This window comes from Takifugu flavidus, chromosome 3 (assembly GCF_003711565.1).
Source record: "Takifugu flavidus isolate HTHZ2018 chromosome 3, ASM371156v2, whole genome shotgun sequence".
In the NCBI taxonomy this organism is placed as follows: Eukaryota; Metazoa; Chordata; class Actinopteri; order Tetraodontiformes; family Tetraodontidae; genus Takifugu; species Takifugu flavidus.
In genome coordinates, this window is record NC_079522.1 from 4509661 (window position 1) to 4537221 (window position 27561).

Genomic DNA, 27561 nt, shown 5'->3' on the forward strand with positions numbered 1-27561 from the left:
AGCTTTCAGGTAGCAGCCGACACGTGATTTTTTTTTTTCCATGTAAACACTTCAGGGTTAAAACAACACACCCGGCCTTGGCGTGCGGGCCCGTCTGGCCACAATAGTCACAATCAAACACAGTCACAGCGCTTCAATGTTGCCTTGCAGTTGAAACTCAACACCTTATCACTCAGTGTTCAATAGCGGTTGACAGTTGACAGTAATCCCTCCACACATTTGTTTTTCACATGCACAAAGGGAAGTTTGCATGCCTGTTTATATAAGAGGAAGTGTTCCTTCTCTTCACTATAATAAAGACTTATGTGCAGAGCTGTGGTAAACTGAATCATATATATGTACACACACACACACACACACACACACACACACACACACACACACACACACACACACACACACCATGTATGACTTCCATTATTAATATTTTATGTCCATAAATCCATGCTGGGTTTTGACCCAACTTTGACAACACCGCATTACATAATTGAAGTACTACATGTATAGTTTTGTCTTCATCATGTACAAATGTGCTATTAAGAGCTTGGGGTATTTTTTGTTTAAGCCCAGCAAACAAAAGAATCTTTCGTGTACGGGAACTTTAAAATCAGGGAACAAGGCTGCGACAACAGCATAAGGTGACTTAATGTTCGCAAAAATAATACTGACATAACATCGAAGGAAATGGAAATAGAAGCTAAAGTGAAAGTTACCGAAATGAACCAAGAGCTTGTCGATTAAGATTATTAATATATTTTTAATCATTTTTAATCAGGAAGATCCGAGCTAGCATTAGCTAAGCGGCTAGCTGCGGCAGCACAACGAGCTCTGTGAGAGACGACGCGTCTGAAAGGTAAACAAACCAACACATGTTTGTTGACATTGGTTTATTAACTATTGTTTGACCGACAGCCTTTATGACGGCGTGTCTAGGTGTATTTTTCGCATTGTTTCGCGCACTTATTTGCATTGTGGCGTATGTCGTCACCGTGCGGCGCTTCAAACGTATACTTTTGTACGGTAGTGCTCAGCTTTCATCCAAGAAATGTACTGTATGGCTATTCTGTGACAGCCTATATACACGCTACATAAATAATGTGTTTTAAACGTCTTTCTGCGAAGCTCCCAGATGCTCCAGCACCAGCCAGTAGGTCCAGACATGACCCTGCACAGGCTGCAGGGGTCAGGGGTCATGCAATTCTGATCAAGAGCCGTCATTAATGTGCAATGAAAAGTCAGTGCTGGATTCATGGAGGTTTTTAATTACCACAGTGTTCATGTTATTGCTGGGAAACATATGGTATTTGTGTGGGAGGTCTTTATGTGCATCCCTGCTATGGTCCTGCATGCACGTCCAAGCGTGCGTGAAGATCCGAATGCACATCTAGAGTGACTGGATCTGTGACCTTATCTTCCAAGAGTGATAACAATAGCAGATTAGATCCTCTTATTCAGTGTTTGATCCCATAATCGCAGTAAGTGATACACAATAACGGCTGCTTAACCACGGCCTTGACTTTACTATTTTCTTCATTAAAGGCATCGCGTTAGGCCTGATTACACGCACGTTTGTGTGCGTCCCTGTGTGAATTAAGGTCTCGTGAATTGTGCACTGATGGTGAGTTTTATTTGTGTTATTATTCATCATCAATCATGTGAGTGTGGTCATTCGGTTGCGTAGAATTCTTTCTCAAATCCAGCCTCATTACACTGGGGAATGATTAGATTCAAGAAAAATTTAAAATAGTCAATCCATATCTGAACTATCTTACATGTCTTTTCTTTTTACAGCCAGTCCTAGAAGGATTTTATCAGTCCAAAAGGCGCTAAGCAACGCGGATTCACATATTCACGAATTCAGGCGCTCACACTCCCAAGCCAGACTTCCCATTTAATTAAGCACCCTATGAATTATTCATCTGGAGCCTCTGGGCTGAAGATAATTATAATGATCAGGATAATAATGTTTATTTTGCTTTTTATTGTATTAAGACGTCAATATCTCTGCAGTGCAGTATGGACAGTCTGCTACAGTTGCAACGCCAGGGGCCCCACTACTGTACCCCCACCCACCCTTACTGGGACGTGGGCAACAGAGAATGGACGCATGGATTAGAGCTTTGCCTGCATATTGATAATCTCACTGGTCCAGTCCCATCGCAGCGCCGCTGACCTTGAACGCTGCGACTGTTCTCGCTCCCAGCAGAAATATCAGAACCCATAATCCTCAGTTTAGCAGATCAATAATATATAATGTGATTACAGACCGGCTTAGTGCGCTCAGCAGCTGTTCCCCACCCCGTGTGGCCTCCATCAAGTTCTGATTAGTCGATGATTGTCTATTCTTTTGCCGGGCATATGGAATCAGCAGTCTATTCGCCATCACTGTATAGCCATTGATTAACCCTGGCAACAGATGTGGGAACAGTGATTGTGCTGTATTAATGGCGCACGCCCTGGCTCGCTGCTGCATGCGGGGCAGCTCCTTCAAATAGCTGCAATTTGCTGTTCTTTGGAGGTTATTGTCAGCCTTTTCTTCTGTAGTCGAGAGAAAGCTCAGTCGTCCCCTGCAATTGGGACGTCTTTGCTTAAACGATAGCGTGATTTCATTTACGGCCAGTCTGTGACACAAAGGCGCGTTATGATATACATCCTCGTGTTTGTTTGTTTCTGAAATCGATCCCTCTCTGGGTCCTAATTATGCTCTGTAGCTCCGAGGCTCCCGTCCAGACACCCAGCTTTCCTCGGAGGCCTGCTCCGGCGAAGCTTTCTCCCTGTGGACTTTGGCGACTTTGAAAAGTCCATCTGTGGACGGAGGGGTTGGGTTGGGGTGGGAGGGGAGGGGAGGGGGGGCCGAACTGAACCCATCCGTCACCTGGGCTGACGGACGCCCCGGAGATACGAATCTTCTGTCACGGTGGGTGTAGGCACGCGCACACACAGCTAGCAAACAGAACAACAGACCGACAGATCGCTCACGCGCGCGTGTGTCCGGGAAGCTTGACAAACTTTCAAGAGCCTCACCCCCCCCTCCCCTCCCTGTGTCCGTCTCATTTGATCCCAAGCCTTCAGGGGCCAGTGTGGATCGATAACTGACTTAGCCAGCCCCTCCCTGAGGCTCCCCTTGCACACGCACGCTCGCAGACACATGCACAGAAGTTTGAAGCAGTGCGGCGATGCCAAGCCTGGAATCCTGGAAGCAGAAACTAGCCCAGTCTGGCCCAGCCCAACTCAGAGAATGAGGTGGGGGCTTATGGAATATAATGTGTCCGCTCGCTCCATCTGTCTTATACATGGGTGCTCATTAGTTATTCTTCCCTGCCATGTCTGCCAATAATGGTGGGGGGTTACTGTTGACAGTGTAGCGGACAGAATTTACTACATATAACAATGTCAAAAACCCACACTGCTGTTGTAGTTTTGCTTTTAGTTAATTTATAGTGAATATATTTGCCGGGATAAGTTGGATGATTCCACCAGTACAGCCGGAGGTGCCCAGTGTATGTTAGGGTACCTGTTGTGCTCAAGGGTACTTTGACATAAATTGTGAGCTGTGGAGAGTGTTTTATCATCCAATTTGTCTTCTGTAGTGCAGTAATGGCAACGATTGAAACAATTAAAAAAAAAACATCAGGCGAGCTACAGCTTTAAAAAGAGGATAAATGATGTTTGACGGTGATAAAAGCGGCTTTGTGCTCCAACACGACAAGGGCTCATTGTTAATTCTCCTAGAAGTGATCCAAAGCGTGATGTTTAAACAATAACGTAGAGGCTTGGCTGCAGGTTAAATCTGTAACCCAGCAAACCGCAGATGATTTAGAACGGTAATTTAAAGCACGACTCCGCTGCTTCTGCCGGCACCTTGGCTCCGGGTTGGAGGTGCGTTTGTCAGGTCTCGGCTTTCCTTTTTGTTCTTTAAAACAAGGCTGCTTTTGTGAGTCGACGACAACACCCTGTTTGAAACAAGGCTGTAAAATTGGGGAGGATTTAAATGCAAAGGAGACGAGCTGGAACTCCTGACCAGTGGGGGTTCTGATTACACAGTATCTGCAGCCGTTGAGCCTGACCTTTGACCCCGGCGTGACACAGAAGGTGTCAGCGCTCAGTCCTCGTGTTCAATTTGCTGCCCTGTGATCTCCTTGTCCCAACTAAATGGAAGCAGAGTGTTCGACAAACAGCTTGTCCACCCACGGCCCTTTTTGCCACTGAAAACCTTGTAGACGCCGCTGCCGCGTTAACACACCCGTCAGCCGTCGCTGGGGTTCTTTATAGCCCGCCGGAGCGCGGCCCACCGCCCACGCCGCTGTCGCTCACTCCTAGCCCCGCCCCACCGCTCTGCCTCCACATAAACACAGTCATTGACCACCCACACGTGCCAGTTAACCTGCTAATGAGGCGGCATCGGTCGTGTCGTGTTCCGCTGCCCCCGTGGGGCCGGATGACAAGGCTGCACATTTTATTTTCGCCCACGCCGACCGCCTGATGGACTGCCGCACCTAATTGACCGACTGAATTAGCAACTGGCCGTCTGGGTGCCCGATGGGACAAACACGTAGCATGCTGTGATGCGTGGGCGTGGGAAATTTAAGTGCAGCTTGTGGGTGTAGAGCAGGGGAAGAATCTATATGACCATGTATTTCTACCATTGGGTAGAGGGACCTTTGACCTCTAAAGTTCTAGCATTTGTCCTCTAGTCACTGTGTAACGATTTTTATTCCTGGGAAGAAATGGTTAGGAGTTGTTTAAAGTTTTAATTATGAAAGGCAGAATTGTTTTAGTAGCTTCAGGGTAGAAGAGAGTCAGGAAATATTTGGTTTTTATGTTAATACCAAGCAGTTGCGCAGCGTTTTTTGTTGTTTTTGTCGTAGCTTTGAGCAGAATGAATCGGATCAGCGTAGGTTAAGTGTTTTACAACACCTGCCGTGTTGTCTCCTGGAGTGACTTCCCGTTTTTCCATGTTCGTGTCTGTGAAGCTAGCGCCAGTCACCTGCCACTGATCGCCAATTGTGAGTGGCATTAATTTCTCTGCTAGTACATAAATTAATAGTTCATAAATAAGCAAATGAATTAAAGAATGGATGGGAGGAGAGTGAGGGAGGATGGAAATGGGGGCAGAGGAAAAAAAACTTCCTCATCAGAAAAATTTAATTTCTCACTCCGACACCCACGAGAACAGGGAGATGGTGGAGGTGGCGGGGCTGCATGTGTGTGTGTGTGTGTGTGTGTGTGTGTATGCAAACAGGACTTCATCTTCAGCCTCTCCAACACACCCCTCTGAGCACTGACATGTTGGCATATTTGTTTTCTTGTGTGTTTCCTCCCCAGATATGCACATCCCAGAAACGCTGGTGTCGAGAGGTTGACAGGCTGCTGGCTTTTTAAAAAAAAATATGGTTAATATTAAAAGCAATATTTTTCTAAAGCAGTCATGAATCAGAATGAACTCAATTTGTCTCAATTACTCAGGGATCCACAGAATGTGTGTTTGTATTTTACCCATTTCTATTGTAAAAGTATTAAAAACTGTCGTCGTGGTTACATACTATCTTTGGAATGCACTTGTATATTTTATTGAATCTGACAGCTGCTTTGTCAACAGTTGTGTGTCATTTATTGTACGCGACGGCTATTTTATTAGAGGAAAAGGTGAATTGGCAAACTTACATTGACCTTAGGTGTGAGTGTTTGTTGGTTTCTGTATGTTAGCCCTGACAGCTGGCGACCTGTCCAGGGTGTCCCCTGTCTCTCACCTGAGGGAGCTGAAACGTAACCCCCTTGTGACCCCCGCTAATGGATAAAGGGTAGAAAATGGATGGATGTTCATGGTAGTCCGACTAAACTGGACTTTAACAGTGGATCTAAACATGTTAGCTTGACTGAAGCTAGACTGAAGCCAATACACCGAGATAATTGATTGAAAGGCAGTTAACTCCTGCATTTGTACACCAGTTGAACTGGGGGGGTTCTGTGCATGCCCTCGAGCTGTGCTCCATGTCTACAGACCTAAAATTGTTAAGAGGATGTTGGGGTTCTCTTGTTGTTGGGTGGATGAAGAGACACACTTCATGTTAAATGCTAGCGGCTGATGCCTGTAGTTGTGGTCTGTGATTCTTAGGTTCACTGGACATGGCCCATGTGTTGAATGCAACATTTTTGTAACGATGCAGTAAAGATGTCCCTAATCTGATCAGTTGATCCAAAATTGGGGGTCAGTCACTTTATTTTTAAAGAATCGGGTGGAAAAGATCAGAAATGTATCAGAAAGGGAACGTTGTGTTGTGTCCGTGTTAGAAGCACTACACATCTGTGGAGAGTGGACACAGAACTATACAGTTGCCTACGTTTTTCAAGTGCTCTAGTAGCTTTAAGCAAGTAAACCTCTATGTAATATAAGTATGGCTTCATCGTGATGCACAACAACATCAATAATAATCAACTTTAAAGGCTAACTTGCATGTGCATTGCTAAAGTATCGGATTTGGACTCTGTATCGGCGGATACTCGATAACGAAGGACTCGGGGGCAGAGAAGTGTGATCAGGATATCCGTAATTCTATGCGATCTGCATTTCTGAACCTTGACGTTTTTAGCTGTTAGCCCTGGCTGCTGTAGCTCCACAGGGCTTTATCGTCTCAACATCTCCAGACCACAGTGAGCTCGCTTAGACTGGTTGGCAAACTGAATGTGGCTGCTCTGCTTTCCAGGCTGAAACATGGCTTAAACAAGTCTTTGACCTACTTACTTAAATAATTTCAGATAGGACTAAGGTCACAGTTGATTTACTGCCCAGATCTGAGTCACTTTTAATATTTGCGGTGTAATTAATAATTTGTGTGGGCCTTCTTTGAGGTTTTTAATGCAAAATAAACTTCCTTGCCATCAGGCAGGACGCTATGTTCCAAATTTGATCCGCCGCAAATCAAAAGATAATTCCGATGCATCGGCGGCGTGCAGTAACGTGTGTGTGCGGGATTCTGAACTTGTCGTAGGCAAAAGCTGATTTCCCTTGCTAGACATTAGTGCTTCCAATAAACTGCGGGTTGGCCCAGAGCTGGTGCCTGGCCAGCCGTTTGGGCTTAGGGACGATTCCTTTGGCTTGGACTGCGGCCATGCTGGTAAGCAGCTATGTTTGTTTATTTGTTTTGATCCGTTCCTTAGCGCAGCAGGATTTCTGGAGGACTACTTCTGAGGATTACACATGCACTCGGTGGATTCCCACCAAAGGACGCCGAGAGATAAGGTCGCCGCGTCGCTGTCATTCAATTATTTAGTTTGTCGCCCTGCTTTTGAATGTAGGTCCTTGCTCCTGAGCACACCCACGTGCCACCTCTTTGAAATAAATGTCACCTGCTGAATGCCTGGGGTCGCCAATGAAGGCGTAATAATAACAATCGGGTCTGAACAGTTGGCGTGGGTTTTTTTTCCCCGTGCAAACTTTCCCTCCCGCGATTGTCCCGAACCTGCCCTTGAAAAGTGCAGCCGGCAACAGACGCCATCGAGATCCTCCCCGCAAAAGTGGTTTTAATTATTAATGCCGGCCCCTCCGCGTTGGCGGAACTCCAGGACGCCCGTGGACGGCCGCAGCATTTCACTCGCTCGGTGCCATGAATTATTCTCGGAGAAGGCGCTCAAATATGCGTAGACACGCGCATGCACTCAAGCACACAGACACATGAAGCCTAGCGGCTAATATAATATGTCTGATACACACACAAACACACGTGTTTAATAATGACAGAGCGCGTCCAGAGACACGCCGGCCATTTGCAATATTTAGGGTGTACATAAACACACAAAAGCCCGGTTCTTATGCAAGAGCGACGCGCACCTCAGGGGCGGCGCCCCCTTGCACTCTGCGTCCGTATCTTATCTGACACCTCACACACACTCCGACAGCTCAGCAGACACAGAAAACACCGGAGTGCACCCAGGCCGTTCGCCGTATTTCAGTGTGTTCTGTTCAGCTGTCAACGGGCTGTCAGCACCCCCGCCAAGCGAGAGGCCCCGCCCCCTTGCAAATAATAAAATGTGCCTTTAAAATGTCACTCAGTCCCCAAAGAGCAAAAGTAGAGGCAACAAATCGATGCGCATTATTTGTTCACTTGACTTTAGCTTGGACTCCCACTCTTCTTTCTTTCGTTCATTGGAGAAGAAATTGGCGTCATTCAACGCTACCGTTAGTCGGAAAGACTTCGAGGATAGTCTAAAACCGGACCAGTTGCTTTAGAACCTTTTGAGACGTTAAAACCTTTGCACAATAAACCCTCTGCACAAGCATGTGCGATTCCTGGGGATTTGGTGACATTTGCTGGGATTAGCCTGCTCACCGGCTACGGAATACACTGTGATTTATGTGTCCTCAAAGAATTTGCACCTAACTCATATTAGCATTTCAGATTTTCACTGCGTATTTTGAGAGCTACCAATATTTTCTTTTAACAAAAATTAGCTCTGTGACATTTCATCCCAGTGCACATCAGGAGATAACCATGGGTGACTGTTTACACTGATTAAAGGTGGGAAATCTGTCGACAACACCATTTATTTGTGTGTTCTGGTAGCAAAGTGCTAAAGCAAAGCAGATGAGTAGTCTTGTGATGTCCAAAAAAGGCCAAGATTTTCATTCGAGTTCACGGTTCAGGTCTTTATTCCTTTCTGACGGAATTACCGACCTCGAGAGTGCGAACCTTCAGCTATGCAGCTTCTGCTTCCACAACGTTAGCCGCGATAAAGATTGCAGTTTATCCCAGGCTGTCAGGCAACAAAGGTGAACTATTTCCCCCACGGAATCTTTACTTGCACCGGTGTAAAGCGCGAGTACCGATTGTTGCCACAGCATTGTAGTTTTTGTCATGGAGCCTGGCTACCAGTGATGATGACAGGGGTTAAACCATTGTTAGAACCATAATACTGTGCATTTGTCCTGGTTCTAGTTGGACCATCTGTGCCTCTGTACCAGTCTCCCCCGTGTCCCCTACTTGTCACTCTTCTTTTTCATTTCCCATTCAGACTATCTGTCCTTCACTCTCCTTTGTCACCTCACTTCTATTTTCTCTCTCAGCTAATCTAAGTAAATGAATGCAGCGACGGCCGCCCCGGCTCTCTATTCTCTCCCTCCGCCGATCACCGCGGCGGTGGCGGCGGCGGCACTCGTTTCAATTTTCACCTCGTTTTAGACTTATCACGTCGACATCATTAAGGCTCCCTCTGAGCGACGCACTCCTTCGTTATCCTCTCCATTTTACAGCATTCTCCTCCTTCCCCCCCTTTATGTCTCCTTTTCTGTTGTTTGCCCCCACCCCCACCCCCACCCCCCTTGTTTTCTCTTCCTCTTTGTCAGGGGTTTTAAAAGGATCTCCTCAGCCAGAGTGATAGAGCAGCACATTTTTTTATGGATGACACAAAATGCCGACAAGTTTATAAACCTGAAAGGCAATAGCGTTCCTGGTAACTAAGACAGCCTCGCAGATGTGTTTTCATTGTAATTCTTTAGAGAAAATGCAGAAAATCAAGAGAAACGGTGGGAAAAGACGGCGGGAATGCATAGTTAGTAATAGTGAATAAACTATATTACATTTCAAGGAGTTAGCAAAGTCAAACTTGGCGTCTCTTTACGCATAATTCTGCCTCATCCTCGTTGAAAATGGGTGCAAAGACAAACAGCTGTTTGCCTTATCCCACCACAAAAGAGCAGTGGTTGTACGCTAATCTTCACAGTAAATTATGGGATACATCAGGAGCCATAGGGGACAATTCTCCTCAGTGGAAGATTTGATACCCGGTGTGGCTAACATTCCGCGTGAAACCAAGGTGAAGATGCTGAATAAACTTGGCAATGAGGTTTCTTTTGTCAGGTAAGTGGCTACGAGCTCTTCCCGCCGCGCTCCACTGTCCTGTCATCATGCGTACAGGCTCGGAGGCACATGTTCGCCAGCGCTAGCTTATCTTCCCTTCAGCACCATCTCGTTATCAGTGTCTTGAATATAAACACAGTCGTAATGTGCGGCGGTTTGTTCATCTTATCGCACCGCGGCGTTTCCTTAAAATTGAATCAGTTTTGTCGCCGTGGCGATACTTCACCAGGCTTATCTGGCCGTGCCGTCCACCTTGGGAGGGGGCTGTGGGGTCTCTGCACCCCCGCTGTGGTTTGGAGAAGGCTTTCTTCTGATTATTGGAGCGCTCCTGTCAGCTTATCTGACCACTGTTTTCACAGACGGCGTTTGACCAGGAGGACCCCGCTATTGGCGGGGTTGGGGTCAGGGGTCAAGTGAAGTGAAACTGCCAACAGGGACGGGTCAGGAGAAAGGGAAGAATGAAATAGACGGACGAGTGGGGGAGGTGGGGGGAGGTTAAGACCCCTCTGAAAAGGACCCTAAAATTAATATCCTTACGCTTTAACCTGAAGCTTAACTAATATGGCCTCTGCTAATGAACGGCAGTAGCTCACATCTGCTCCGTAAGGAATCTTCGGAAAAACAGCTTGAATCAATTTGAGGGCAAATAAAAGTGCCAGGGCCATTTCAGAGTCCCTGGTGCCCCCCCACCCCCCCACCACCACCACACCACACCACAGGTTTTCACAAGGTTGGAGTCACATTGTAAGACTGCACCTCAGGAGATGGAGGCTTTTTTGGGGGATGAAAGTGCCTAGTGGCCTTCTATAAACACAGGCACAGGAGAGGGCGCGGTCCTGCGGCCGCCGCACAGGGATAAAATTTCCAGGTTACGGGCCGGTGGCGACGGTGGCAGCGCCGCGGTGAGCCTTATGAGCCTGGCCTCAGACATCCACCGCGCCTCACCTCCCTGCTCCGACATCCTATAAAACCTCCCGAACAGGAAGCCCAGGTTCCACTCACGCTGGAATCGCCACGCGCTCGTTAGCAAAGAGCGCGTGCACGCTCATGGGCTCATCTTTATCTTGAATGACAGTTTAAGACACATGTACACAATCACGTGACTGCTTTCTTGATTCTGTGTGTGTGTGTGTGTCTGTGTGTGTGTGTTTGTGCCAAAAGCGTGGGTGCGATGCTGTTCCATTCAAAACAAGAGTGCCACATGGGATCGTTTACCTCGCTACAGACCACTTTAGTCTAATTAGTGTGACACAGTAGAAAAATCCAGGCGACTGTCATTAAACTTAGACGTGCACATATGGTGCATTTATTGCTCTCAGCACGTGTCGGGTGTTCCAGGTAAAGCCGGTACTGGTGCTGCACGTGTTCGGTAGCGCCTGATTCACACCCCAGGTTTCCTGTTGCTGCTGACTGTAATTTAAGCCCTTTTTAGATTTTCATCCTAATAGTTCAGTACGACCAGCAGAATAAATCGTGCTTTGATTGTGTCTGCAAACGAATGTTTTTATATGTTATTTTTAGGCTTTTTGGATTGTTTTTTTTTACATTTTTGTGGGTTTTTTCCCTCTGACAATGAATGTGCCTGGTATTTAAGGTCCAATTACATGTCTTTTTCTGGTGTTTAATGCCATACTTTTGGCTACACGCGGTAAGGAAAAAACAAATCCTCTTTAGGATAATAATTGGGTAGCAATTATCACATTTAATGTTCATAATTTTCGCCATGGGCCCAAACCGCACCGCCATCAAATCACATCCACCCAGACACTGCGAGTAATCCGCGATCTGGAACCCAGCGTGGACCGACACGGCTGCCAGTAGCCGCAGCGACGCGACCGGTTCCTGTTTTTGTTGTTTAGGTTGCATTTTATTCCAGGCTTCCTGTGTTTATTAGGTTAGCAGCAAATAAAGCTGTCAGACGTCGAGGCACGGCAGCTGGAAAGAATCACGAGAGGGGAAAATTGTTTCATAAAATATTGGGGATGTACGATTCCACCGGGTGTTCACCCTTAACTGTCACTGAGTTAAAAAATAAATATATATATGTATATTAAATGTTTATATGTCACTGTTGCTGCCAGATTTTATCCTAAAATGATAAATACTTCTCCAGAAGTCAAAAAACAACAGTTTAAAGCCTTATTCTGCAAAGTTCATGCAGTTTTCCGGAACCCTGAAAATATCCCGTGACACCTTAAAAAGTCTCTCTATATTTTTTATTCCTAACACTGTTAAACTTTCCAGCGCACCTTAAAAGGCAGCTCGCTCTCTCCCGTCTAACATCCAACTTCCAGCACGTTGAGATAGGAGCGCGGGGCTAATCTCAGCAGGAAATTGCTTTGGAACACAAGTTTATGGGCACACCGAGACCAGAATATTATGTCTCAAAGCCAGGTTTGGAAGCATAATAGAAAGTAAGATTTCCTGTTTGTGTATTTGAGCTTTTTTGGAAATAACAGAGGTTAATTATACAACCACAAACCCATTATGCTCTGTTGAGCTTTAGGAGATTAGAATCAAATTTGTTTTGTTCCTTAAGGCTCAGACGCAACTTATTTGTTTGGATACTTAGTTTAGCGGTTGGTTTTCTTTAATAATTGTCTTTGAACCTTTTGTGCACCTGCAGCGCGCACCAAAATAAAGCTCATTAGTCTCCACATAATCTCGTCCCGCTCGGCGTCCCCCTGTCTCTCCTCGTGACATTTCTACTTTACCCCATCTTCGCTGTTCCCGTTGTGCCGCACAGGGTTTAGGGGGAAAAACAATTTGTCTCGCCGCGCAACGTGATAAATGAGAGCCATATGCCTCCACGAGAGCGGATTGAGCCTCGTGTGTGTTGACAGGACATTTTATCCCGATGGGACTCGCATCGGAGCCTTGACATTTTCAGACAATATTGCGGCGTTGAGCCACAGTTGGGATTTCATAAGTCAGCCTAACGCTAGCGAAGTGTGTGTGTAGCTCCGTCCCACGACGGCTGCGTTTGTCACAGCATTTATTACTTGCGCGGTGTGCCGTGCGCGTTTGCGTGCGTCTGTCTTAGAACATAATCTTCCGTCTCTGAATATGTGTTCCTTTGAGTTCCTGTCCCTGTCACTCCAATATTTCCCTGTTCTATCAGCCCGTCTGCTTGTTGTTTGGGGTGTGATGACGCATTATAGCCCATAAATATCCGTCCATCTTCAATTTTGAGGTCTAATGCCGTTGTTTTGCTACTATGCTGTATGCTACATATCTGAAACAATGCTTGTTTCTTCCTCGTGACTCCTCCTTTATACCCCCGGTAACCTCGCTAACACCTGCTAATATATGGCCCTTTTCATGACGGGAATGAGCAAAATCTGGGAGTTTCAGACCCTTTCCCAGTGATGATGGATGACATACATAGCTGCCATCACGCCACCCTGATCTGCCAACTCAGCCAAGACGTGCGAGCAACGCTCAGACATTGAGTTTGGCTCCGGAAAATCACGTGCTGCCACGAGCTTCCATGCTGCCTTCCATGTTCCTTTCCCAGGTTTGCCACTGTATGTGTTTCTGACGTCACACACGCGATGCTATCAGCCATTTCCTGTGTACTGTTGAAGTGCTACTGACACATATGACACAGACAACATATAAGAGAGAGATGTCTGCAGGGCTGATGCATTATAAATGCTGTGCTGTGTGTCCTGAATCACAAACTCACTTCCTGTTCCCTACTCACTAGACGGGGAGCAGGGTTGCGTAGACTGTTTAGTGAGCTCACCGATAAAGTGTAAATCCAGTGGGTGTCATTTCTTTGCCAATAAATAAATAGGATATTTATTTGTTAAAGTGCTACTGTTCCCACTAATCAATAACACAATGGCATACTCCCTAGTTAGTGCACTATTTAGGATGTAGAGGGTGATTTTGGACAGAGGAAAATGCACAAAGGTAACCATTTATAAAATATAACACAAGTTAAGTAAAAAAGAATTCTGATCACTGTGTTACATTGTGTTTAAATTTCTTTCTTCAGTGACGCACAGGCTCCTCATGCTATGTTTCAGCTATGCTTTCTGTTACAATTGATTTCAAAATTGAAGCATTTTTGGGACTTATCGAGTCACGCTAGCTCACTGTTCGCTGCACACAGTATTGTGAGTATATTCTAATATAGTGCGACTCAAAAAGTAACCAGAATTTAGCAAATTACAATCAGGTAAATCTCCAACGCTCAGACAAATGAACCAAACCAACCAGTTCAACACAATAAGCTAAAGTTTGCAATGATATGAGGAAGTAATATTTGAAAATGAGTTCATTTATAAATACTAAAGGAGTTGGCATACTAAACTTTACTAGTTGCCTTGAACTTTGTTTGGAGTACAGATTATGGTAACCTAAGTATGTGCACAACAAATAGAAAAATAGTGCACGCAGTAGCGTGAAGGCCTGTTAGCTAATAGATGTGTCCATTTCCAGGTGATTCCTTTTTTGGTTTCCACCTACCGTCAATTAAAAAGATTCCAGTCTGGTGTTTGTGCTAAAGCACCGCAACGTTATAAGTAGCGTTCCGCAAACACGTTTCATTTCCCTCGAGGAAAAACGGTCGATGGCATTTAGAGACGCCCAAAAGCTAGCATTCATGCTATTGATATCTCCGAAAAGACAGTTGCTGTAATGATTAAAAACCAAAAAGGTTGCAACTCCGGCTCCTGTTGATCAATAAGCCCAATTAATTCAATCAAATGTGAGCAGAACGGCAGCGATTTATCCTCAGCTCAACTTTTAAAGTGCGCGATTATGAGCTGTGCTATCATAACAAGCTGATTTCACGCAGCACACAGTGGATATTGCTCTTTTTTAGCTGTTGTTGAATGGCAGGAAAGTAAATCTAATGTTTGAATAGTATTTTTCTCTGTACTCTACAGGCTAACATGTGTTTAGCTTGACACTGCCGAGCAGTGTAATCCTGATAACACCGTGAAGAGCTTTCAGAGCGGTGACACTGTGTTCATTCTGCTGGAAACACCACAAAGAGAGGATGCAATTCTGCACTTTATCCACCTTTCAATATATAATGCTCGCTCCGGGAATTCTTTAAGCCACAGCTACATTCCCCTCTGCCCCCTCTTTTCCCTCTCTTTGTTTCTCCCTCTTTTTGGACCATCATTGTGCTTCGCCCTCTTTCTTCCTCCCTTTTACGGCCCTCTGCGTGTCTCAGGGTGTCTTTGTGCCTCTACCTCATCTGCTATGTACCTGCTCAGCATGTGCCCCGCGTCAGCCTTTCCCTCATGTGGGAAGCATGCATTGTGCCTGAAAAGTCTTCCCCTTCTTAGATGCCCGCCCCCCTGTTTTTATTGCTTCTAAAAATGGGGGGAAAAATTCCCTTCTGCATTGGAATAATAAGGTCTTGGCAGTTAAAGTGACTGACAGACTTCAACATATGCCTCACTAATGGGTGCAAATAGTCGTACAAATGTGTGAAAGGGAGTGCAGTTTGGACATCAGATTATGTGTCAAAGAAAAAACAACATTTCCTGGAGTTAAGATCTTTATTTTTTTAAGAACTGGAAGCAACGTGGCCCAGTTTTAAAGCGCGTTTTGTTCTCATAAAGCTTGTGGCCGTGCCTAAAGATAGATGTGGGAGGCCACCGAGACACCTCTGATGGCTCTGAGGAATTCAAAGCATCGGGAGCGGAGATGAAAAAGGCGGCGCATGCAACCGCTGTTTGTTGTCTTTATGGGAGAGTGACAAAGCAAAGCTCCTCTACATTTCACCCATTGACCTGTGGGAGACACCCATGGCAACTGGAGCATGTTTCTTTGTTTCAAGGAGACTAAAATTAGAGGGGGGGGGGTTGAGAGGAGACGCTATCTTAGCAGGAATCAAAACCCTGCACAAACCTGGCAGTAGCAGCGTCATGCTTCTCTGTTCCAGATGGTGAGATGAATGATTTACTGCGCATGGGAACCAGGACTGGGGGAGATTTAAGACACTGACCTGGAGCAGGCCGGCAAGCCTCCTCAGAAAGGGCGAATCTTCTGCAGCCACCGAGTCAAAGGCCAGATTTCAACAGAGAATTTATGGTCCGCTTGAAAAGGGCCTGCGCATCTGAAGTTACAGTGCCCAGATGTGCAAACATCAGCGAGAATTCCAGCCCGTGAGGATTGGCCGCTGTGTTTTCTACTGAATACAGATGTTTTGCTTGTCCCGAATGATGATTCCACGCAGGATAGTGAAAGCACCGTAAAGGAGAACCCCTTATTTTAGTTTTGTGGTTTGATTTCTAGCCTTGGCTTGATAGCGCGGATGCTACGACTGCATGCATGTGTCCCGCTGTATCTGTTAGGAATAAACAGCCTGTCCCGACCTTATAAATCTCATGCATCTGTTTTCAGTTTTATTAGCTTGGTGCGTACGAGAATGCGCTCCGACACATGACTGAACGCCTCGTGCATATTGACAACGCTAATATAAATCAGCTGCGTGCCATTTGATCCCTTATGCATTTCTGATTTACAATCAGGTTTATAGCATGTTTGGTATACGTGCGCATGTCCGCATGAGTCTGCAGCATCTGCCCGTCGTAAATCCCCGGCGCCGCTTTGATTTCTTTAACGTCGATTACAGGATGTCAGCGTTTTTCTCTGCTTTTGCTTTTTCCGGCCCGTTTCTCTAGGCTTTGTTTTCACGGAATGATTCTGCATGTTTGCCAGTGTGTGTGTGTGTGTGTGTGTGTGTGTGTTTACTTGCCTTGGTATTAATATGCAAGGAAAACAGCTGGCGTGGCTAATGGCCGTCCCTCCCCACGTCCCTCCTAGATTCCGTTCAGATGCTGCTCGACCACTTTTTGTCTGCACTTCTTTTGCTCTTGAAGCGTTCAAAGAGAAGCAAGTGTGTGTGTGTGTGTGTGTGTGTGTGTGTGTTTGTGGTGGGCTTACAGGCCGAGTGGGGGATGGTGAAAGAAAATAGGTGCGTGTGGAATGAATGTTTAGGAATTATTTACAGTGCCGATAAAAGGACCGAGATTGCACGGGATGACTAATGTAATCAGCATGCAAATGCAAACTCAAGCTAACAGCGTGGTCTTAAAGTCCAGAGAGAATGGAAAAAAGGAGAGGAGTAGGAGGACCAGAGAGGTTCAGCATAAGTGAGTTCAATTAGCAGAATTTAGCCGAGTAATTAGCGCTATTAGCAGCATCACGCTGGGATGTTACTCAGCGCACAAATGCGCGCGCCTGCTCGAGCGCTGACATGAAAGTGACTTGTCAAGAGCCATAAACAAGACGCTTTGAAACGCTGGAAAAGCGAAGGCGCGCTGACGGGGACAGGCAGAAAACAAGGTTATGGAGATGCGGCGTGCATTAGCATTTTCAAGTGCATTTCAGGACTTTGCACAAACATAACGCAGAGCGGCGCACGGGCAGCGGGGAGGCTGTTGAGCTGCAGCGGGAGCGTGCGGACGGAGAAGCACGCTGAAGTGGCCGCCGCTAAACGTCCTGGCTCGTGTGCCTCTGCTTTATAAAAATGTCACTCATCTCCCTGCACTGAGGAATTATTAGAAGCTGGAAGCGTTTTTGCTTCCCCCCCATTCAGTTCTTGCTCCCGTCAGGCCTCTCCTGGCGCCTTTTCACGTGTTTTCACCTATTTTTGGTTCCTTGGACTTACAGATGCGTTTTTGTCTTGTTTTCCTCGCCTTCCCCTGTCTCTTGCCTTTTTTTAAGCTTAAAAAAGTGGATTTTTCGACGTTCCAGGCCGCTCGCTTTTCACCCAAACACAAAACACATGAATCATTTTTATTCATACTCCGACGGGCGTCTGAATGACACTGCTGGGGGCTTCGGGGGCCAAATGTGCGTTCCAATTCTGCGCAGATGATCGATGAGAAACGCCGCTGTGTTGTTTTTCTTCTTTCTTCTTTCTAACAGATGAGCTTGAACGAAGTTCAGTTGTAAATGATTTGGAAGGGGGCAGGGTCATCATCAAGCTGATGCGCTGCCAGCTCCCATCCAGACACACAGTCAGACACTAACAAAGAAAACCTCACACACCTTCCATCACAGCCTCAGAAGCTCAGCAGCACCCTCTGTCGGCCGAAGGCGTTACTGTCCCCAAGCACTTGTTGCTAATTCTGATCTTATTTCAGTACCGTATATCACTATTGATCTCCCCGTTGAAGCCGACGCGGCTTTAATCAGCAGTGACTGGCTGCCACGCCGTGATGGATGGAACGAAGCCGGCGAGCAAACACGCTGCGACACACGTGCGTTTGAGCCACCGCTCATGTTGCGAGGCCTGCGTCCAGATCACCCACGGACGTCCCCTTCCCCCCGGCAGCGTCCCTCGCGGCCGCGCCGTCCCTGTCTGTTTTGACGAGGGCGCGCCAGCACAGTAAATGTATGCGGCTTCTGTCCCACTTATTCAGCCTATTTCAGATCCGGCGGAGGGGAGAGAGGGAGTCTCCCAAACACTCATCAAATGTTCCTCCCTTGGAATGTCACAGGACTCGGCACTCCTGGACCAAGTCCGTACAAGTTCTCTTAATGATCCCAGGGCGCTTGTTTGTGTCTTGTAGCGTTTGTCAGTGAATGCTAATGAAGGCCAGTTCACCATGTGACACATACAGGCACATTGAACCAGAATATAAAAGTATATTAGATTACGAATCTGAGCCCAAGCTAACGACTGAACTAAAATGTTTCGAGCTATTTCGTTTTAATTGCGGTGGAGGCTGCCTGAGTGCAGACTTTCAGCTTTAATTTAGGGGATTTTGCAAAAAAAAGAAAGAAAGAAATGTGGCATTTAGCATTTGAGGATTACAGTTATTTTTCACCCCACTCAACTAACAGCTGCAAAGTGTTGATTGATTCCAGTCTACCGGCGCCGCTCAGCGCGCTCGCTTTACCAAGATATTCCTGATCCTTTTCCACACATGCCGGGAAGACATTCAACCTCTTTTTACCAGCATCACCTCTGCAAGCTTGCAATTAGAGCCAGAAATGAATATAAATGGATAACCTAAACGGACCGGACCATTAAGCAAGACCTGTTTGACTTCCTTATTGGGGAACAGCCCCCAAAATAGTGGGAGATGCGTTACCTCGGATAGCAACAGCGCCTCAATTATGCATTTGGCAGATTATTGTGATGATGAATCGGGTAATTAGATGCTTTTTCATTACGACTAACCCATGATGAATGCAGAAAGAGCAGAGCAACCCTTCAACCTAATAATAACTGGCCAGTCATAAATTAACATTAATTTCAGAAGCTACAATCTTTGTGACAGCTTTGAAATGGATCAATTCCTCTCCTTACTTAGCCTCCGAGTCTCCGCCCTTCGGGCCAGTGGCTAGGCTGGTCACTTCCTGTTTAGATGCGGTACGACGTCATTCTTTGCTGGTCTGCGGGTTTTACAGTAAATCTCCACTCTTTATCTTCACCAGTTGGCCATGAAGCCAACCCTCATCATTAGACACTGTAAATAACTGTGTGACATAAGCAAACAGCATCCTGGGCAACGTAGTTCCTACATTTTGGGGTTTTTTTCGTTCCTCTGCAGAAGCGAAAGCCGTTTACCTCTGAAACGACCTCTGATTGGCTGAACTCCCTCGCTGGTTATTAGTCCAGATTTCTGCCAGACCACAGAGCTGAAGTCGGATGACACATTGTTAGAAAAATATATGCATAGCCCGCTCTAATTACCTGTACCTGGGATAATGTGGGAGCTGCGCCATTTATCTTTTTATCCTGTGACAGAATTAGTCATTCTCCCATAAAAATAAAAAGCTTTGCACCTCACTATGATTAAAATGTGTTTCGGCATTTACGTGTCTGCATAAATCTACGGTTTCTTTGTGCGTGAAGTCGGCTTAAGATTGGCGAATTGTCAGGCGCTGGGTGGGGGGGTGGGGGGGATGAGCTAATGACCGGGCAGTAGGAAGAGCAAAACCACAGCGTAAGACGAGACTGGAGCCTCTGGAGACAGATGGAGGGTCGAGAAGACAAACAGAGAAGAGATTTAATTTCAAACATCACAATTCAATCAACACTATTCCTCTCCAGGCAGCAATAACTGCAGGAATGCATTAAAAGTCGGGGGGAAAGCGTCAGAAAGATTAGATTATGCACTCCAAAGGTCAGAATTGATTCAAGATGTGCTACACCTATACTATATCATGTCTGCGGTGCAGTGTCGGTACCTACACGGCGGTGCGCGTGCAGGAGATAACTGCAACGACCCCAAAGCCTCGGAAGGGCTGAGAAGACACCTTTAGAGGAGTTAAACCTTTAAAATTTTTATCTGGAGTCAGATCGAGCTGATTTGAAATGACATCAATGCTTTATGTATGCTAGCATAAAAACCCCTTCCTGTGCATTCCGCTCCCTGGGTGTGCCTTTGAGCATTTATCACAGCCCCACCTCAGTACCAGCCTCCTTCCGTAGTTTAATTTTCTCATTCATTTGGGAGAAATAGCTGGAGGCCATGTGTTTCTGTTTAAGCCAATTAAACGCATGCATTTGAATTTACGACCAAGTGCTATTGCTAAACTTAAAACGGGACATTTTGCGTTACAAACGGCTCACGGGAGACTGCTTTTTTGGGGTTATCGGTTCCCAACGGGGCGCTTTTGACATCACCCGGTAGTAAAGCACCCCGTCCACTCGTGCTTGCACAAACATACACAGGCTGGGCCTAATAAAGAGGATTTACGGCGGCCCGTTGTTATGCGATACGTCAATGCACAGCCACACATGGCTCGGCGTAGGGTAGCATTTGCCTCGCGCTGTTTCCCGTCACCTACATCTCAGACACACCCAGAGTTTGAGGCGGACCAGCATTAAATCGGGCCATAAAGTGGAGCGCTCTCTGAAGTCATCACGCGCAGACATAAATACGTAGCGACGCAGAATAACGACGGGCGATGTTGTTGCGGCGGCAACTCGAAACTATTATTCTAGCGGCTAATTGATTACAGCGGCGTGTCACAACCTCTGTGAGCTCACCTGGGGCTGCATTACTGTCCGATCACGCCGAGGTCAGCAGTAAATCAGCGGGAACCGCAGGTGAGAAAGCCTTCTTCCTGATTACCTACAGGTCAACGCCACAACCGCTAATCGATCGCACAGAAAACTAACAAGTAAATCCATAATACCGAACGTTCCTTCCAAATTTTAGCGCTCACTTGCATAATGACATATAAAGCTTATTCTAGTCTAGTCGTCATATATTTTTTCTTTTTTTAAATCAAAAACTGCCACAATTTAGCATGATTTATGCAGCGTTGAGTGACAACCACACATTATGAGAACTTCAACCGCTATAAACATAACAATTTCTCCCCCCCCTCCATAAAACTGACTGTCTTCGCTGAAACCCACGTCTGGCTGACGATACGTCGACAATTTTCCGTCGTGAATATTTCTGTCAGAGTCTGAGGGCGACCGTGCAGCGTTTGGCTAATAAGGTGCATGTAGAGATTAGATGGGTTTTGTGAACAAACCAATCCCCTCCACACCGAGGAGGAAAGCCTGCTGTTTTAACATGATAAATGAAGGAAAGGAAGGCAAGCCTGCAGCCCAGAGCTGGGCTTTTTCTTTTTCCGTGGCCTTCTCTTGACATGAATGGTGCCATTATTCGTAGTTTTCGACAGCGGAGCCCAGGGTGGCTCCCGAAACACATATTGTATGAGCAGTAAAAAGGGCTGGGAGAGGGAGAGGTAGATTTGCACGCATCTCGCTTTGGCCTTTAAGAGGCGGAAGCTGTCTTGGGTTTGTCATTTAGTGATGTGCACGTGAACGGAATAGCGCCCAGGCGCCGAAAGAGGGCTGAAAAAAAAGGGGAGGTGAGGTGAGAAGAAAAGAGGGAATGGAGATTCAGGGAAGGGGTCAGATGAAGGGTACAGGTGAGGAAGAGGAGGGTGAGGGGACAACAAACAAAAGGAGACTGTTGAACGGCGTGTCTGGTCACTATATCTCATCCTGTGGATTCTGTGTGTGTGTGTGTGTGTGTGTGTGTGAGGGGGAGAGAGATCCTATCAGACAGACTGGAACGGTTATCATCAAGAGACAGATGAGTGTTCACGCATTTAGATTGAAAGCGCAACACATCGCATCTATTCCACACCTTCTTCCTGCATATACACTCGATGTAAAAAAAAGTGTGTATGTTCCCTTAACACAGACTCCTCCAGCCTACACACAGACTTGTTTTTCTCACTTTGCGAGGACATAATCCATTCTCAGACCACATATTTTAACCCCAGTGATTCCCAACTGACCCCATAACCTTAACCTACCGTGAGCTTAATCCTAACTTCAACCTTAAAACCGACCACAATGACCTCATTCACCTAAAATGTCCTCACTTTGCTAGGAGCTCAAGTCTTTTGGTATTCAGTTGGTAGCAAGTACGAGAACACACACACACACACACACAAACACAGCCACAATCAGATGAAATCCCAGTGTCCCCCAGCTGGGCACTGATGACTGAGAGAACGGCCGTTGGACCTGCTGTGTGCTCAGCCAGTATTTCCATACAAATCAATGGAGCGTCAGACTAAGCTCAGGGACACATCAGCGGACAAGCCTGGTCACACAGGCAATGAAGCCCCACACACACACACACACACACACCACACACACACACACACGTTATGGCGCAGAGGCACCGAAAACTGTGATTACCCGCCCTTTACACACACCGACAACCAATTCTACAGGCCGAGCAAGCCGGCTTATCCACAGCAGAGGATGATGAATGTAGGAATTGGTACTTTAAGCATCTTCGTCTTTGCTGTTTGTAAAGCTCACATTTGTAAAAAAATAAAAAAAATAAAATAAACAATCTTTTCCGTCCAGCTTATCATGGCAGGGGATGCGCTTTAAAAAATTCCGACTCACTTAGGGTAAGCCTCTTTCACACACACGGGATTTAATGCAGATAAAATTTGCGTGCGTGAGCGGGACATGTCTGCTGGAACTGGAATGCCTCCTGGTGGCCAGCGCGAAGTCCAGATGAGCCGTGTTTGAATAAGGTTTAGAGCCTGGCAGCGCAAAATGCTAATAATAACAATCAAATTCAAAGCTTGTTACGTGGAATATCCAGGGAGATGCAAGTATCTTCCTGATCTAATTCCTGACAGAAGGTTGGACAGAAGGCGGTTCATTTAGGTTGACATCAAATGTCCACGTCTTTACGTAGCATTTAAAGTCGCAGCATTGACACCGATTTGAATAAATATTCTCCGCTGTTTGTTCCATTTAGCTTGTGTTGAATGAGCACATCAGCGATTCTGGCTTTTGATGGCAAATGTGATCAAATTTACACTTTAATTCGTTTTCACAATTTCCCCTTAAAGGGTTACTGTGAGGTCTGGAAAACGACCAATAGCAAGAAAAGCAAGAACCGTTTCAAATCCTGTTTCAGTCCTTTTCCAAATCCTCCAAATGATGTCTTCCTTTGTGATCAGCAGCAAAAATTCACCTGCGTATTCAAAGGAGCGGCGCATCAAAACCCCCGGATGCTCGGGTGAACAAAGACAAGGAGGAGATGGTCTGGGCAAGGGCCACTCAGGAGATGAAATGCAAGGATGTAGAGAGGGGAAATCAGAGGCAACAGACAGGTTTTAAAGTGGAACAGACTGGGAAGGAAGGTCGGAAAGAAAGACCGGTGAGACGGGGAAGAAAGGTAGGATTTTGAAACAAACAAGCCCTTTTCCAGACCATCCCTTCAAAAAGGGCGGGATAAACACTCCGGATTTATCTATCGGGGAATGGAGGCGCGGCGGGCACGGCAGCGCCACTTTAGAATTCTCCATCATCTCCACAGCGACCGGTCACCTGGCAACCGGGTACACAATGGCTGCGGTATCCCTGGCAACGGCGCGTCTCTCGTCGGGGAGGATGCTGAGGCAGGCGGCGAGGGAGACAGGTAGACAGATGGATTGATAGGCGGGAGTGTGAGATGTGGGAGGAGGAGGAGGAGGAGCAGGTGTGAAGAGAGAGCTGGTGTATCACACCTCAACAGGTGCGGAGCGTCGAGCAAATGTGTGTAAGGACATAATGAGAAATGTGATGAGCTGCCGAGCAGGAGAACAGCCCACCATATGTGACCCCGCGTGACAGGGACGCCGCCATGTACCGGCTCCCTGTTAGCGACGTGCAGATGGAGGGAAGGAACTTGCGTCCTCGTCAATACGTTGATCGATAACGACCAGCCATGAACGCCTGTCGAGCTCCTGCAGCCGATGGTTCCGGAACAGGATTCTGGAACAGCCCTGACGTCGCGGCTCAGCGTCTCAGGCGATGACGCAACAGTCTGCCAATCTCACCCACGGGGTCGCGCACGTCCTTCAATCGCCTCCATTTTTAATTTGACATTAACATTTCAGATAAGACTTATAGGGACCTCGGGGTCCGGCAGCGGGGAAACTTGTTTTGTGTGCACGTACATGTACGGAAGGGCAATCAAGATTGAGTTTTGATTGAGTGTGTGTGTGTGTGTGTGTGGTGTGTGTGTGTGTGTGTGTGTGTGTGCAGCCCATAAGCCCATTGGCCCCAGGTTGAGTGATTTACAGCCTCGGATTTAAACCTTTCCTGCAAGCTCACCCCCCTCCAGAAAAAACCCATGTCTATCTATTCACTCTATCTGCCTAACTTCTCTGGGAGATTACACACATGTGCGCACTCACTCACTCACTCACTCACACACACACACACACACACACACACACACCTTTCGGCTCCAGCACGGACGATGTCAGACATTAGTCCAGGAGCAGATATGAGCACAACAAAGAAAGACACAGCTCGACATTTACTACACACACTTTCCCGTGCGCTTGTTGTGCACGGAGGCGTTTGATCGCCTCCTTTCATTTCTGCCATTGTGTTTAGGTGCAAAAAAGTGAGCGCGCGTGTGCCAATCTAATAAAGTTTCAGGGGGAGACCTCCGACTCTGAAGACTAAAGCAAAAACAAAGCAGGCGTAAGGACAGGGGAGTGTTGCGAGATGATTACGCGCACCTCCTCCCACCTCCCTCTCCTCTTCCTCCTCACCACCACCGCCTGTTGTCGTTTGGTTTTTTCTCCTATTTCAAAGGCACAAAAAGAGGGTTAAAAAAAGGAGAAAGCAAAGGCAGCGAAGCAGCAGCTCCACTTACCATCATGAAGGCATTATAATCAGATGGCCACAGCGTTGCCACGACAACACAGAGGGTGGAGAAGGGGGGAATATGGTGACACTGAGGGAGAGACTGAAGGAAGAGTGGGTAGTGGCAGCACAAGAAAAATAAGAGTTGGGTACAGCTGTTATTTTTATGGGATTTTGATGGATTTCACAGGATTTTGATCTATTGTTTCCATTAAAAATGACATTAACCTGATTCAATATCAATAAACACAAAGGAAATGTCCAAACAGGTCACTTGAAGTGTTTTCAGAGCCGTTCAGAGACAGCAAGACGTGCATCTCTTTGCAAGGCTGGAGTGCGCTCCCCGTCCTAGTTGATCGGCTGCCATCCTCACGCTAACGATGCTCCACCGACTCGCCTTAGATGTCGTCAGACATTTTAAACAACCTTGCTATTGATTTGCTGACATCTCCCTCCCTCCCTCCCGTCTCCCCTCTTCCACTGCCATTTCCTCCTCTTTATTATTTCTTCCATCAGGAGACGTCCGCGGTGCTGTTCATCTGTCATCTGTGTGGCGGTAGTTACGTGGAAATGGATTTTTATTTGTGACTCCACATTAAGAATTGTCTCAACCTTCATTTTGAGTTTTTAACAGTTTAACAAGTGCAGCTGCACTCATTGTAGGTGTTTCAGTACGCAGGTGAACTGTTCCAGTACTATATAGGGCTCCGTTCTTTAAAGTCCACACTGTAGGCCGTTGTTGCTGTTGGATAGGGTGAAATGCATTGTGGGATACCTCGATGTTTTATATCACACAGGTCAAATCTGGTGCACACTTGCTTCAGACTATTGTTGTATCCAATCCACTAACAAACTTTACATTTCCGATCCTGCAACAAAAGTTTGAAATGTTTGGATTTAAATGAAAAAAGCTGCTAAACTAATCAAACTTCTCTGTCGGTGGAAGATCTGTTGATTTCTCCAAAAATGACCTGGGTGGAAATAAATATCAATATGAGTCTGACTGTCAAGAACTTTATTTATGAATAGTGTTTTTTAAGAACACCATTCAGAAAAGAAAGAGATCAGCAATGGAGACAAATGGGTTGCGGTCGACTTTCTACGTCAACCAGCCTCAATTAATCTACCCAGAGTGAAGGATGAGCCCGGCCGATTGGCTTCCTTCCCCTTCGTGGCCGTGTGCCTTCCTCAATTTTCACAGTAAGCAGAGGCAGAAGGAGAGAGGGAGAGACAAAAAAGCCCTCTGGATTTGTTGACTGATGGAGAACGCCAAGATCAGGCCACGTGTTGCAACCTGTTAACTCCGCTGCTGGTTGCCAGGGCTGTGCTCCTTCACTCACTGATGATGCCAATCAATAGGGTAATGCGGAGTCTTGTAGGTGGAGAGTCGGAGTCAATGGCCTCTCTAGCTCTTCCTCTGGGTGCGCAGCAAAAAGCAGGCAGGCAGGAAGGAATCCAGCAAGAATGTTGTGAGTTTCAAGCAGTTTTTGTGATTTTCAAATGAGAAAAACCAACCAGACATAGCAAACACATTTTTTTGGTTGATCTTTATTCCCCCTAAATAATAATAATAGCTGTAAGCGTCAGAACTAACTAGGCCTTATGAAAAATTAGCCCCCTTGCCTTGTCAATAATTTTTCTACTTTCTATGCAAGGTGGCTAGCATTAGCAGTGACAAGCGTTTGCAATTTGTAGCATGTGCGTGAGGCCGACCGTAAAATAGGAACAATAGCCCACGTACAAAAGTGCGGTTGTGTTAAACCCAAATGTGTTTAAAACGAATAACATTGGCGCTCGGAAGTGAAAGGGATCTATAAAAGCCCCGGCATGGAAAAATGGTTGCAGCGGTTCAGTGCTATATTAGGAAAGGGTTTTTCATTCCTGCCAGACATGTGCAGACCATGCTGTGTTACCTATTGACAGTCTGCGCATGGATCAAATACCTCTGGGTGTGTTGACAGAGACAAACAAGAGATGAACACAATGTGTGAATGTCAAGTGAAGGCTGTCAGAGGGCCAGAGAAGTCAATGATGATGGCGCCGCAGTCAATGATGGAAGGGGCAAGACAGAAACAAGCTGGGGAGAGAACAAACACAATTAGGACTGGAGAATTCAGGCGGGGACGGGGAAGTGAAGGTGTGGATGGGTGGGGGGGGGGAATCAGAGCAGTATCAAATAGCATAAATGAAGTACACTGGTGATGCTAACCTTCCCACGTTTGATTCCTCTTCCTTCAAAGAGAACCAGATGGAAGATTTAACAAAAAAGGAAACCCTCGGCTCAATATTCCTTTCCTCTTCTTTGAGGCTACCCCCCGCCCCCCCCGCCCGACCCCCAGCACCATGGAAGAGTGGCAGCATTTGATGCTATTGTCTCATTGGAGGAGCTTTGGCTTGTTTTAGAAGAGGCTCGGGCAGTCTGCAACATCTCTGCAAATACAGGGATATAATTCAGGCAGCTTTAAAAGGTGACCCCTGAACAATATGATTGGATTGGACTCTTTGGACTGGGATGAAAAGCAAAAACACAATGGAGCATGTTCTCTTTGACAACCTTAGAGATACACAAGCTGCGGAATA

General features: G+C 46.4%; 1 long non-coding RNA gene across 1 annotated transcript; it reads left to right on the forward strand.

The window, feature by feature from the left end:
* Nucleotides 1-453: 453 nt before the first annotated feature.
* LOC130523361 (uncharacterized) lies at nucleotides 454-16189 on the forward strand. The gene is made up of 3 exons (XR_008949874.1): nucleotides 454-638; nucleotides 776-853; nucleotides 15763-16189. It is a non-coding gene; the product is annotated as an uncharacterized LOC130523361 (long non-coding RNA).
* Nucleotides 16190-27561: the final 11372 nt, after the last annotated feature.